At 34.2% G+C, this 13235-nt stretch overlaps 1 long non-coding RNA gene across 2 annotated transcripts in view; it reads left to right on the top strand.

The window, feature by feature from the left end:
* The first annotated feature begins 5083 nt into the window (after positions 1-5083).
* Positions 5084-13235, top strand: part of LOC105477411 (uncharacterized) — a 48936-nt gene continuing 40784 nt past the window's right edge. For both annotated transcript variants that reach the window (XR_011619456.1, XR_011619455.1), the window contains exon 1: positions 5084-5393. This is a non-coding gene — a long non-coding RNA (uncharacterized lncRNA). The remainder of the gene's footprint in view (positions 5394-13235) is intronic.

Below are 13235 nucleotides of genomic sequence, written 5' to 3'. Positions count from 1 at the left end.
CATCAACTCAAGTTAACTCACATGTTTGGGAGTTTTCTTTAAGCCTCTATTTGCCTTCTGTTATGCAATGCATTACCAAGCTCATCAGTTTTGCCTAAAACATATATCACCATCTGTCCATTATCTTCCCATCACCATCTTAGTCTATACCGTCATATTTTTGTCTATTATACTCAATACTAATTTGTTGCTTCTTAATTGGTCTGTCACTTGTGATCCAGCTATAATCTTTTCATTCCTTCAAATGTCACAATAATCTGGAAATATAAAAATATAAGTCACATAATCTGTCTTAAAAATGAAGGAAAAAATGTAATAAACACCTATTGTGCTTTGGGCAGGGTTGCAAATTATAATCATGATCTACAGGACTCTAATACAATGTGACAATTGCATATCTTTACACCATTTCTTTCCATGCCCTTTTTGTCTTCAGTTAGTGATGACAGCTTATTTAAGTTATTTGAAATGTACAAACTCTTCTCTGCTATAAAAGTATTTTGATCTTTCTTCTTCTCTCTGCCTGAAATGCCCTTAACCTCATTCTTTACTTGGATAAATTCTTGTCATTAAGATCTCAGTTAAATTTCAGCAATAGCATATTTAATTTCTTTCATAGTTCTTAGCACAGTTTGCAATTATATTATATGTCTGTCTGTTTGCTACATTGGTCATCTATTAAATTCTAACTTCAAAGCATGACCATTCATTCTTGGTCACCATTAAACACCTTAAATCTAGGAGAATGCTTGGAACATAGTAGGTACTTAATATATTTAATATGTTTTGAAAGGAAATGAATACATCTACAGAAAGCTCCAGTTGCAAATAGATTATTAATATTTATAAGTTTACTATATTGTATTAAAACTAAAATTTTTCCAATTTATTTATAATAAGTTTTTGATTAACTTCCTAGGAACTTTTTCATCTATGCCAGCATTGAATGTTACTGAATAGTACCCTCAAAGGTAATTTAGATTTGCTGAGATTACTCAATTTGCTTAACTAAAGTGGTAGAATGATACTAGAATTGATTTTACTGTGTAGACATGGCTCAAGTTGATTACTAAGCAAGTTATATAACACAGTGAATTCCATCTATTCAGAGTTCAATCTAATCAAGCCACTTTCAACTTTTATTACCCAGTACATGAAGATGAAATAATATTGTAAACATGGTTGACCAGAGAATCAGATGGAATCCTAGATGAGATAAATCATAGAAGATATAGAATAAATAGGGTCAGTTAGGATATAGTTGTATTGTGAGGCTCCATATGTCTTTCTTTCTAGACAAACACTGAAAGTAAACATTTATGTATGAAATTTAGTAATTAACATATCATAAATATAAATTTCAAAATGTTTCTGTACTAATTTCTATTCAGGCATTCAAGTTCATATTGAAATAAAATATATATGTGAAATAAAGACTGTATCTTCATTAGAGGATAATTATTTTCTAAATAGAAGAATATTGATTCCTTTTTTTAATTTAAGGAAAAACAGTAGCTCTTTTCACCACTTAAATGCATCTGTTTTGGATTATATATTTCAGTTTTAAATTTTCTATGAATTGTATGAAATATCCCAATCATCATTTATTATAAATATAAGCAATCAAAATGCAATTTCTCAAACATTTTAGAATATTTCTGTACAACTAAGAATCAGATATGAGATGGCCAATTAAAACTAAGGAGATTTATTTATTGGAGCTGTCATTCATCAACAAGAATGATATTTGGAATAAGAACACTCTTTTGGATCGTGTTTTTGTATTATTTGAAGATTCCTTGTTCTAAGCATAAGTTGGATTTGAGAACATATTTTTTGGCAGCCATTAAGGATGCTATCAGAGAAACATATAATCTAGTCATTACAAAAGTTTTGGAAAATAAATTAATAGGGATTAAAAGTGTAGGTAGATGGATGAGATTGGAGACTATTATTCTAAGTGAAGTAACTCAGGAATGGAAAACCAAACATTGTATGTTCTCCCTGATATGTGGGAGGTAAGATATGAGGTTGCAAAGGCATAAGAATGATGGAATGGACTTCAGGGACTTGGGAAGAAGAGTGGGAGGGGAGCAAAAGAAAGAAGACTACAAATAGGGTGCAATGTATACTGCTTTGGTGATGGGTGCACTAACATCTCACAAATCACCACTAAAGAACTTTTACACTGTTGGTGGGACTGTAAACTAGTTCAACCATTGTGGAAGACAGTGTGGCGATTGCTCAAGGATCTAGAACTAGAAATACCATTTGACCCAGCCATCCCATTGCTGGGTATATACCTCAAAGGATTATAAATCATTCCACTAAAGACACATGCACATGTATGTTTATTGCGGCACTATTCACAATAGCAAAGACTTGGAACCAATCCAAATGGCCATCAATGATAGACTGGATTAAGAAAATGTGGCACATATACACCATGGAACACTATGCAGCCATAAAAAGGGATGAATTCGTGTCCTTTTTAGGGGCATGGATGCAGCTGGAAACCATCATTCTCAGCAAACTATCGCAAGAACAGAAAACCAAACACTGCATGTTCTCACTCATAGATGGGAACTGAACAACGAGAACACTTGGACATAGGAAGGGGGATATCACACACTGGGGCCTGTTGTGGGGAGGGGGGATGGGGGAGGGATAGCGTTAGGAGATATACCTAATGTAAATGACGGGTTAATGGGTGCAGCACACCAACATGGCACATGTATACGTTTGTAACAAACCTGCACGTTGTGCACATGTACCCTAGAACATAAAGTATAATAAAAAATTAATGACAAAAAGAGAACTTACTCATGCAACCAAATACCACCTGTACCCCAATAACTTATGGAAAAATAAAAATGAAAATAAAATGTAGGTAGAAATTGGCTATTGAGTTTTTACTATGTAAAATTTTGGTTTTTACAGATTAAATATAATTAAAATGCAATTTTACTTTAAAAAATTAGACCACTACCATCCATTAACTCCCAATTCTGCCCTCTGCCCCACACACACACTCTTTTTTTGAGTCAGGGTCTTGCTCTGTCACCCATACTGCAGTGCAGGAGCATGATCATGGCTTACTGCAGCCTCAACCTCCTGGGCTTTAGCGATCCTCCTACCTCAGTCTGATGAGTAGGTAGGACTACAGATAGTTTTAAAAATGTTTTTCTAGAGACAGGGTCTTGCTGTATTGCCCAGGCTGGTCTTGAACTGCTGGACTTAGGTAATTCTCCCACTTCAGCCTCCCTAAGTGCTCAGATTACAGATATGAGCCATGATGCCTGGCCAACCAATTCACGTTTCTTGCTCAATCTAAAATTGCTATTGTTTATAACATGTCCTGACACCATGGCCTATATCAGGACTTGTTCTCAGTTTCCATGTCTACAATCAGACAAAATTCTGGGATCAAATCCATGAATTGGACATGAGTTGAATAATGTTGAATGAGATGTTGTAGGGAATATAGCAATTGAAGATCCTGTGGTGTGGGTACACATCACACACATAGACATACACACGTGTACACATACACACACAATAGCATACATATATTAATTCATCATTGGTTTAGACAGGTTCCTGATGTGTGGCTTCTCTTCTTCCCTTTCATGAATATAAATTTTTATTTAACTTATTCTGCCCCCATTCTATCAGTGTTTATTAAGATGTGTTGGGCAGTGGGCAGAGAGTTTTTATCCCATAAGGAAGCACATCTGGACCTCATTGAGAACACTCAGCCAAGACCGCGTATGCTGAGTTGGACACAGCATCTGGATGGGGCTTTGGGTTATCTCCCATGGGGTAGGGTGAGGATGTATTATTTGTATGGGAAGAAAGATGCAGCACAAGTTCAGACTATGGCAGAAAATATTAGTTATTTCATGGTTGCACAGAAAGGTTACATATCCTACTTTTTATTTATTTAGATATGTTTACTGATTCTTGCTATGGAATGTGAATGAAGTTAATATGCACCTTTTCCAGCCTGAGATATAAAGCCTCCCCAAGCACTTTTTTCTCTTACAGATAATCAGAACACCCAACACCCAGCAACATCTCGAAGTTACATGTTGATGACAGTAGAATATCTAACAGTCTTGAATTCCTGGAGAAGTGCAGAGAGCCACCTCACCTGACTGAATTGAAAATCCATCCAGCACTTTTACAGAAGCAAGCAATAAAGTCCTACTGTGCCTGAGCCTTCATATATCTTAAACATATTTAAAATACCAGCTGGCATTATCCTCACTGTCTGGTTACTAACAATGAGACAGAAAATTCAAGTAACCAATTAAATGAGTAGAATATATTAAACATTTTTAAATTCCTAAGAGTTGTCTTACTATAATTAATAAATAAGCTCATATTAAGCACTAAGATCGAGGAAACATTACCAAATATTACATACATTATTCTTTTACCTTGAAGATACATATTTACAGATATAAATTCATATAATCATTCACAACCAGAATTATCTAGTAGAATAAAGAAAAACAAGAAATTCACATAATTGTCAATAATGCAATGAATTGTTTGTCTACATCAGTGGTTTTCAACCTTGTCTTTTCATTAGAACCATGTGGAGAACTTTTTCGACACACCGATTCCTAATAACAAGTTGTTATAATGCTTTAAAAGCTTCTAAAGAGAATCTGCTGTGCAGCCAGATTTGAGAACTATTGGACTCCACATCAAAAATTCAGCAAGTTACAAGTTGTATGTCTTATTTTCATTGCCAGCATAGATTAATTATATGAATATTATGCAGTTTACTCATCACTCTCTTAGAACTTCTTAAACAGAAGAATGAGTCAGGGTCTGCAAGTTCCTACAAAAATCTATATGCCTGATTTCATCTGTGAAAATTCTGATTCAATGGGTTCAGAATAGGGAGATTTATAGCTAAGACTTTCTATCTTTTAATTTGCACCCATCCAGTGATGTGCTCTTTGATTCTACTGCATATTGATCAGTGTTTGGAATGATAAAGAAAAAAGTTTTTAAAAAAGAAAGATCTGCACGTTAAGCATTTGTCAACATGCCTTATACTCTTTTTCCATTTTTTTCTTAATATTCTCATACATCCTGCCTGTTATGTCTGAAATTTCTCGAATCCAGAAACATCAAAAGCAGCAACAGCAGCTAGTCTAAAATGAAAATGTTAATGAAGCAGCACATGAATTGAAAAAATCGTTCTAACGACCATTTCTTCAGTTAAACAACTTCTCTGACTGACTGTATCAGAACCTTTCCTGCTTTAAAGAAAGAAGGAGTTAGATGGATGCCTGAAAGTAATTACAAGAATACGCTCTTTCCCGAAGAGAGAGAGCTTACCTCTGACAGATGAAAAGAAACCAGACTTCATGCAAGTCAGTATTTTTATCATTGTTATACTTATTATTCTCAGTTTTTTGGGGGGAGGGGGAGGGAATGTATCTGTTCCATATGTAACTTGATTTTTCTAATTGCTAATTCAAAAAATTCAAAAATTTCTGAATTTCCTTAATATAATTCATCTTTCTAAACAATATGAGGTATTACTCTATTTTATCGTTACTTATATAAAAGGAGAAAAACACATGTTGTTTTCAAGACATACGAAATATTAAAGATGAATATTTAAAACTATTTTTAGAACCCCAACAACTATCTTACTCAATTTCTACCCACAGTAGAAAACCTTTTCATCCAATCATTGTGTAGGTGGAACTGCTATTTGATTTAAACTCATTGTGGATCACTCAGGCCAATACTTTTAAAAAGTTTTGTTTCTCTACTTGCGAAGTTTTCTAGAAGACGTGATTAAACTTCACTGAATTAATAAGCATCTCTCATTTATGGACACCACCAATTATTATAAAACTATTCTAAATTATCTCTGCTTATTCTGAACCCAGAGCTAAAATGTTGTACCTGAAAATAAAATCCTTTGGAATTTATAACTGAAAATGATCAGATTTTTAAAATGGTGTTAAATTACATAATTGGGTTATAAAGCTTGAATATTATTCTAAGTGATATAATATTGACTCCAATATTCTGAGAATCGAATTTTAAATTCCTTTTAATTAATATTATAGTTATACTTAAATCACAAAGCACGGCCAAGTCTTCTGTTGGAGCTAAATGACTCCAAAGTAGGAAATAGGTTATCCTGAAGCTGAGGACGAGGCAAGGTCTTATTGTATGGGCCTATAATTACACATGTGCATATATCTGTAAATTCAGTCTCCAAACTTCCAAGGAAGATCATAAAGAAAGCATATCATTTAAAAAATAATTTATTGTAATTTTATTTACTTTTTACCCTGTATTTTAGAATCAAGGGTACATGTGCAGGTTTGTTAAAAGTATAGTGCATGATACTGAGGTTTGGAGCACGAATGAATCTGTCACCTAAGTGGTGAACATAGTACCCAACAGGAAGTTTTTCAACTTTTGCTCTTTTCCCTTCCTCCCACCTCTCATATTCCTCAGAGTAAATTAAGTATACAATTTCTTCTTTCTTTTCACAAAATTTTTTGTTAAGACTACATGAGGTCCTTGAAAATTGGTTTAATATTTGCTTTTAAAAACTAGTTAACAGAAAGAAGATAAGGCCACAAGAAAGTATTGGGGAATTGGAGGAATTCTCCACAAAAATATAGCAAAAAAGATTTTTAACCAGAGATAGCAAGTTTTCTCTTATGTAACTCTGGTTATAGATTACATAATGTAAGCCATTCTGTGGCTATATACTTTTCTCCCTGAGCAATACAAAATATTTATAAACTACAAAATTGTCTTCACTTCTCAGTTCAGTGTCGGGGATATATGGATGACTTCATGTTAATCTGTACCATTTTTTATTAATAGAAATTAAAAGTTTGTCATGATGTCACATACAAGATCAGTGAAAATGTTTTTTATTTTTATTTTTTTAAATTTGAGCAGTACTTTCTGTGCTACATTTATAGAATTTAAAAAACGAGTTTTATTAAATTTTATTGATGTAACTTTTACAGTAAAAGGCACCTACTTTGAGGATACAGTTTTAAGAATGCTAGCAAATATAGATACCCATATAACAATTGCAGTTGGTTTTAACAGGGAAATGTATGCATGTATAAAGACAAGAACAGGTTTTCTTACCTGGTGAGGTTAAAAAATATCAGATAAAAGATCAAGGACCTTTTCATCTAGAATCCATGGATACAAGGAAGGCATCCATGGAGGAAATTAAGGCTCTCAGAAGAGGCCCTGAAATTATGTGCAAAAGTGTACATGTGTAGTTTTCAGACAAAAGTATTAATAACTTCCATCAGAATATCATTAATGCTTCTGATCCTGGAAAATTTTAAACTCACCGAAATGATTGAGATTTGTGTCCCCACCAAATCTCATGTCAAACTGTAATCCATAATGTTGGAATAGGGGCCTGCTGGGAGGTAATTGGATCATGGGGGGAGATTTCCCTTTCGCTGTTCTCATGATAGTGAGTTCTCATGATTTCAGATTTTTAAAAATGTGTAGCAACTTCACCTGCTCTGTCTCTCATTATCTAGCCACCTAAGACTTTTCTGCTTTCCCTTCACCTTCCACCGTGATTGCAAGTTTTCTGTGGCCTCCCCAACCATGTTTTCTATAAAGCCTGTGGAACTATGAGTCAATTAAACCTCTTTTCTTTATAAAGTATGCAGTATCAGGTAGTTCTTTACAGCAATGTGAGGATGAACTAATACACTCACTAAAATTAGCTTAAAACCATCATGAAAATAAATACGTTTCTAACTCTTTAAACTTCTCTTTCGTGCTCTGGCTTATGGCAATATTTCTTTCCCTTGAACTTATTCTCAATATTACTCATAAATAATTCTCAATATTATTCAAAAATTCCTCATAAAATGCATATTGAGTGTATTAGTCTGGTCTCACACTGCTATAAAGATACTACCCGAGACTGATAATTTATAAAGAAAAGAGGTTTAATTGATTCACAGTTCTGCATGTCAATGGGGAGTCCTCAGGAAACTTACAATCCCCTTGTTTCCTCCATGGATGCCTTCCTTGTATCCATGGGTTCTAGACGAAAAGGTCCTTGATCTTTTATCTGATATTTTTTAACCTCACCAGGTAAGAAAACCTGTTCTTGTCTTTATACATGCATACATTTCCCTGTTAAAACCAACTGCAATTGTTATATGGGTATCTATATTTGCTAGCATTCTTAAAACTGTATCCTCAAAGTAGGTGCCTTTTACTGTAAAAGTTACATCAATAAAATTTAATAAAACTCGTTTTTTAAATTCTATAAACATAGCACAGAAAGTACTGCTCCCATTTAAAAAAAATAAAAATAAAAAACATTTTCACTGATCTTGTATGTGACATCATGACAAACTTTTAATTTCTATTAATAAAAAATGGTACAGATTAACATGAAGTCATCCATATATCCCCGACACTGAACTGAGAAGTGAAGACAATTTTGTAGTTTATAAATATTTTGTATTGCTCAGGGAGAAAAGTATATAGCCACAGAATGGCTTACATTATGTAATCTATAACCAGAGTTACGTAAGAGAAAACTTGCTATCTCTGGTTAAAAATCTTCTTTGCTATATTTTTGTGGAGAATTCCTCCAATTCCCCAATACTTTACTTTTTCATGTGTAGACAAATTTTATCAAAATCTGGTAAACATTCTATTGTGTATATGTACCACATTTTCTTTATCCATTCTGCCAGTGATGGAAACCTAGGTTGCTTCCATATCTTGGCTACCGTGAATAATGTAGAAACGAACATAGGAGTGCAGTTACCTCTTTGACATACTGGTATCTTCTGTGGATATATACCCAGAAGCGGGGTTGTTAGATCTGTATGATAATTCTATTTTTATTTTTGTGGAACCTCCAAGAATAGATGTTTAACATATTAATGAGAAAAATAGGTTGGTGAGATGACAGATATGTTAATTAGTTTAATTGACTCTTTTACATCGTATACCTAGATCAAAGTATCATAATGTACCCCATAAACCGTACACAATTGTTGTTTGTCAATTAAAAATAAATTTGCTTTAAAAGTCCCGTAAAAATGATCATGACTTTTCATTGTCATGTGACCGACATGATCGATATAGTTGGCCAAGCCCCATTAAAAAAATGATATCAGCTTTTGTCTTGAACAGTTTGGATAATGTTTCTTTAAAAACAAAAGAAGAAGCCAGGGAGGTTCAGTTACCCTAGGGAAACTGAGGTGAATACCTGCTCATCTTTACTTAAAATGAATACATGCCATCTATCAACCAACACCTTTTCTCCAAATCTATTTTGACATATTGTAGTTCAAATATCAGGCATGTGGGAATATAGCTCTTGCGCTGCTCATGGTATGAGTGCTAGGACAATGTCAGGAATAGGGTGAGTAATGACACTGCAAATTGAAGTCATCTGCTTATTTTCCACATGCCTGCACAGAGCAAGCATCTGCAAAGGAATTTTCCTCATGTTGCTTTGCCCATGACCTTGATCCAAAGAATCCCATCCTTCAAAGAGAAATGCAGTGTCATTTTATAGAATAACTATATTACTAATTAATATAGTTTTTAGTCCTTTATAAATACTAGTATACTTTTGGAGTCCAATATCTATCCATTAGCTAACATGTGTTTTTAAATGCATTTTCTACATTGGTCAAGAGAAGATTTGAAAGAACAACGTATTAGTTCTCTATTGTATAGACACACTTAGTACCATATAAATCAAAGGGAATTTTGTACATATATCTTAGAACAAAAATGATAAGCATATTGGTATTTCACAAATACTTGAAAAATTAAAGACATTGCCACTCTGTAGTGTACTGCAAATATCACAGGCAGAAATAAACATACCCTATATCACCCAATCTTTACCTTTACATAGTCTTTTTAATATAAGTTCTGTGTTAGTCCATTCTCACACTGTTAATAAAGACATACCCAAGACTGGATGATTTATAAAGGAAATAGGTTTAATTGACTCATGGTTCAACATGACTAGGGATGCCTCAGGAAACTTACAATCGTGGTGGAAGAGAAAGCAAACACATTCTTCTTCACATGGCAGCAAGGAGAAGTGCAGAGCAAAAGGAGGTAAAGTCTCTTATAAAACCGCCAGATCTCATGAGAACTCACTATCATGAGAACAGAATGGAGGAACTACCCCCCAGATACAATTATCTCCACCTGGTCCTTCCCTTGACATGGGGATTATGGAAACTGCAATTCAAGATAAGATTTGGATGGGGACACAGCTAAACCACATAAGGCTCCAAATAATAACTAGTAGATAAATACCAAATTGTTGACCTGTGCACTTGTGTGACCCAACTGCTACCCACATACTTATCCATACATTCTTTATCTAAAAACAAAGGATTACTCTATTTGTAAGTCACTGGAGCAGGGTAGGACCTCTGCATCCATATTTTCTTTGAATCTGTTCCAAAATTTATACATATTATTTATTTTTGGAATTAGAAACAATTTAAATGAGTAGTTTTGTGTTAATCACAGCATTTCCTACATTCTGAAATGAACAAAATCATTTTACCACTTTTAAAATTGGCATATTGTAGTATAAAAGGAAACACCAAACTAACTAAAAATAAATACACAAAAAACAAAACACAACTGTTTTCTACTCCCATCTGTAAAGATCTATGTGATGACCTTGAGCAAGTCACTTGATCTCTTTAACTTTCGTTTTTTTCCCCAGCTCACAAATGAAGATCTGGTCATTCCTCAGATCATTTACAATGAAGAACTTCTGTTATCTATGATACATCACTGTAGAGCTATAAATATTTATTTTCCAGTCATGGAGAATGAAAGCAGAGGTTATGCTGTCCAATTTTCATGACAATATTTGAAATGATTTTTTTTTACTTGCTTATAGAAGCATCGAAAGGGTACTAACAACATATTTGGTCCTTTCTGGATGAATACCATCACTAGTATTATACCATCATCTTTTGACATTTTGTCTTTGGAAGATTTCTTTCCAGAATGATTTGACAGGAAGTATATAGTTTCTTGGTATTTGAATATATACTTGATACACTGAATACACACACACACACACACACAACTATCTTTATTACATTGCAGTGTTTTACTTGACATATCAACTCTTATTTTTCAGATTATGTCCTCTTAACCTTTAGTAGCTGAGAACATGTGACCTCCACAAAATATAAGAAGTTGCCTTGTTGCTAATCCTTTGGCCAGTTTTTGAAATTAGATAGAAATGATGCCTACTTCCTCAGTTTTAAAGTGGCACAATTTCCGGTAACCACCGTAAATACTCTGTGGAATTGTCCATCTTTGCTGATTCCAAGTACACATAGATATTTCTCAAAGGATCAAGAGATTCTTATCTTACTGGCATTTAAAGCACCCATACCCTGTCAAGAAAAAACGTGATTACACACACGAGGATCCTACTCTAGCATTTCTACCTTGTCAGCTTGGCCTATGAAATAGCCAAATAAACTCACCACTTACGGTTTCTTTATAGCTGTTAATTTTCCTGGAAATGCATCATACTGGAAATGCACTAAAAATATGTAGACTAGCCCAGTTCAGCATTGTTATGCTTAGTGACATGATTCCTTTAAGTATCTCTGACAGGGCTTGGTACGCAGTCCTTCACGTAGGAGTGGTTCTGTATATGCCATTACTACATGACATGACATGACAGAACACTATGTCATTTGTTCCCACTTACTCTGACTATATTGTATTATAACCCTTTTTCATATAAGTTCCCTCAGAGGAAATTCTTTATTGCTCTCAGATATTGCAGCCACCTGGAGCATTTCTCTGCCTTTAGTCTGCCACAGATCAGTGGATGCCAGTTTTCAAAGAGATGTACACAAATAGACCTCATAATTAGACACATCATAAGACTGATTTATTTAAACTGTAAGACAAGCTTCTTTTCTAAAGTTTTCACTTACTTGGCAAATATTGGAAATTCTTCACCAGAAGGAAAAAAGTAATAAAAATTTATGAAGGAAAATCTATCACTTACTGAAATCATTCATTCTAGAATCAGCTCACTAATAAATGAAGGAGACAGGAAGTATCTCAACACTTTACATCCCAAGAATTGTCATTTGCAAGTGACACTGATGAGAAATTCTTCCTGCAATAAACTATTGATCTCACTGGTCATAATGATATAAAGAACATGATATGTTAGAACAAGAACATCTAAGCGTCTGCATCTAAGTGTCTGTTTTTTTTCTGCTAATACAGTCACATCAATTATGTTTGTTTCTAGGAGAGGGAAAAGGACATCATCCTAAGTCTTTTTCCCTAGTCTTTATATCCACATAATGTTCAACTTGCTATAGTATAGGATATGTAAAATAAAAATCAGAAACATACTAAGAGTGTTGCAAACAGCAACACACTATCCGAAGCCATAAACTTCAGATAACCAATTTCCAATCTAAATTGATCTTAAAAGTAAAAAACAATGCATGTCAGTGATTTCCTAAGTTTTTCTTTCATGAAGAGGAAAACTTGCCAGAAAAAAAAATGGCTTTTTTCCTCAGATAATTGGCTTAATAATTTTAAATACCTATATATTTTTCTAGTCAATCGACCTGTATTTTTTAATACTAATGATATATTTCATCTTTAAAGTTTGTGATCTCCTGATTTTTTAATATTGAACATTCTTTGTTGGTTCTACTTTAAGTTTTCCAGATTTATCCCCTTGGTAGGAAATTACAAACCTGCCTGAGAAAGAAAAAGTTGAATTAAAAGTCTCTCTCTATCCCCTCTCTCTCTCTCTCTCTCTCTCTCTCTCTCTCTCTCTCTCTGTCTCTCTCTCTCTCTCTCTCACACACACACACACACACACACACACACACACACACACACACACGAGGGAAGGGAGGGGGAGGGAGAGAAGTAAAATACATAAAGAGAAACAAAGAGAGGGAAAGAAAATAAGAAACTACTATGTGCTTCCCAAGTGACATACGTATGTGGTTATTTTTGAAAATCTGAAGACCTGCTCTACTCTGGTAAATGGGTGAGAGAATGAACTCTAAAAATGAACAAACTGGCCGGGCGCGGTGGCTCACGCCTGTAATCCCAGCACTTTGGGAGGCCGAGACGGGCGGATCACGAGGTCAGGAGATCAAGACCATCCTGGCTAACACGGTGAAACC

Source organism: Macaca nemestrina, chromosome 2 (genome assembly GCF_043159975.1).
Source record: "Macaca nemestrina isolate mMacNem1 chromosome 2, mMacNem.hap1, whole genome shotgun sequence".
In the NCBI taxonomy this organism is placed as follows: Eukaryota; Metazoa; Chordata; class Mammalia; order Primates; family Cercopithecidae; genus Macaca; species Macaca nemestrina.
Note: the sequence above shows the minus strand (reverse complement) of the source record. Positions and strands in the feature narration are given on the sequence as shown.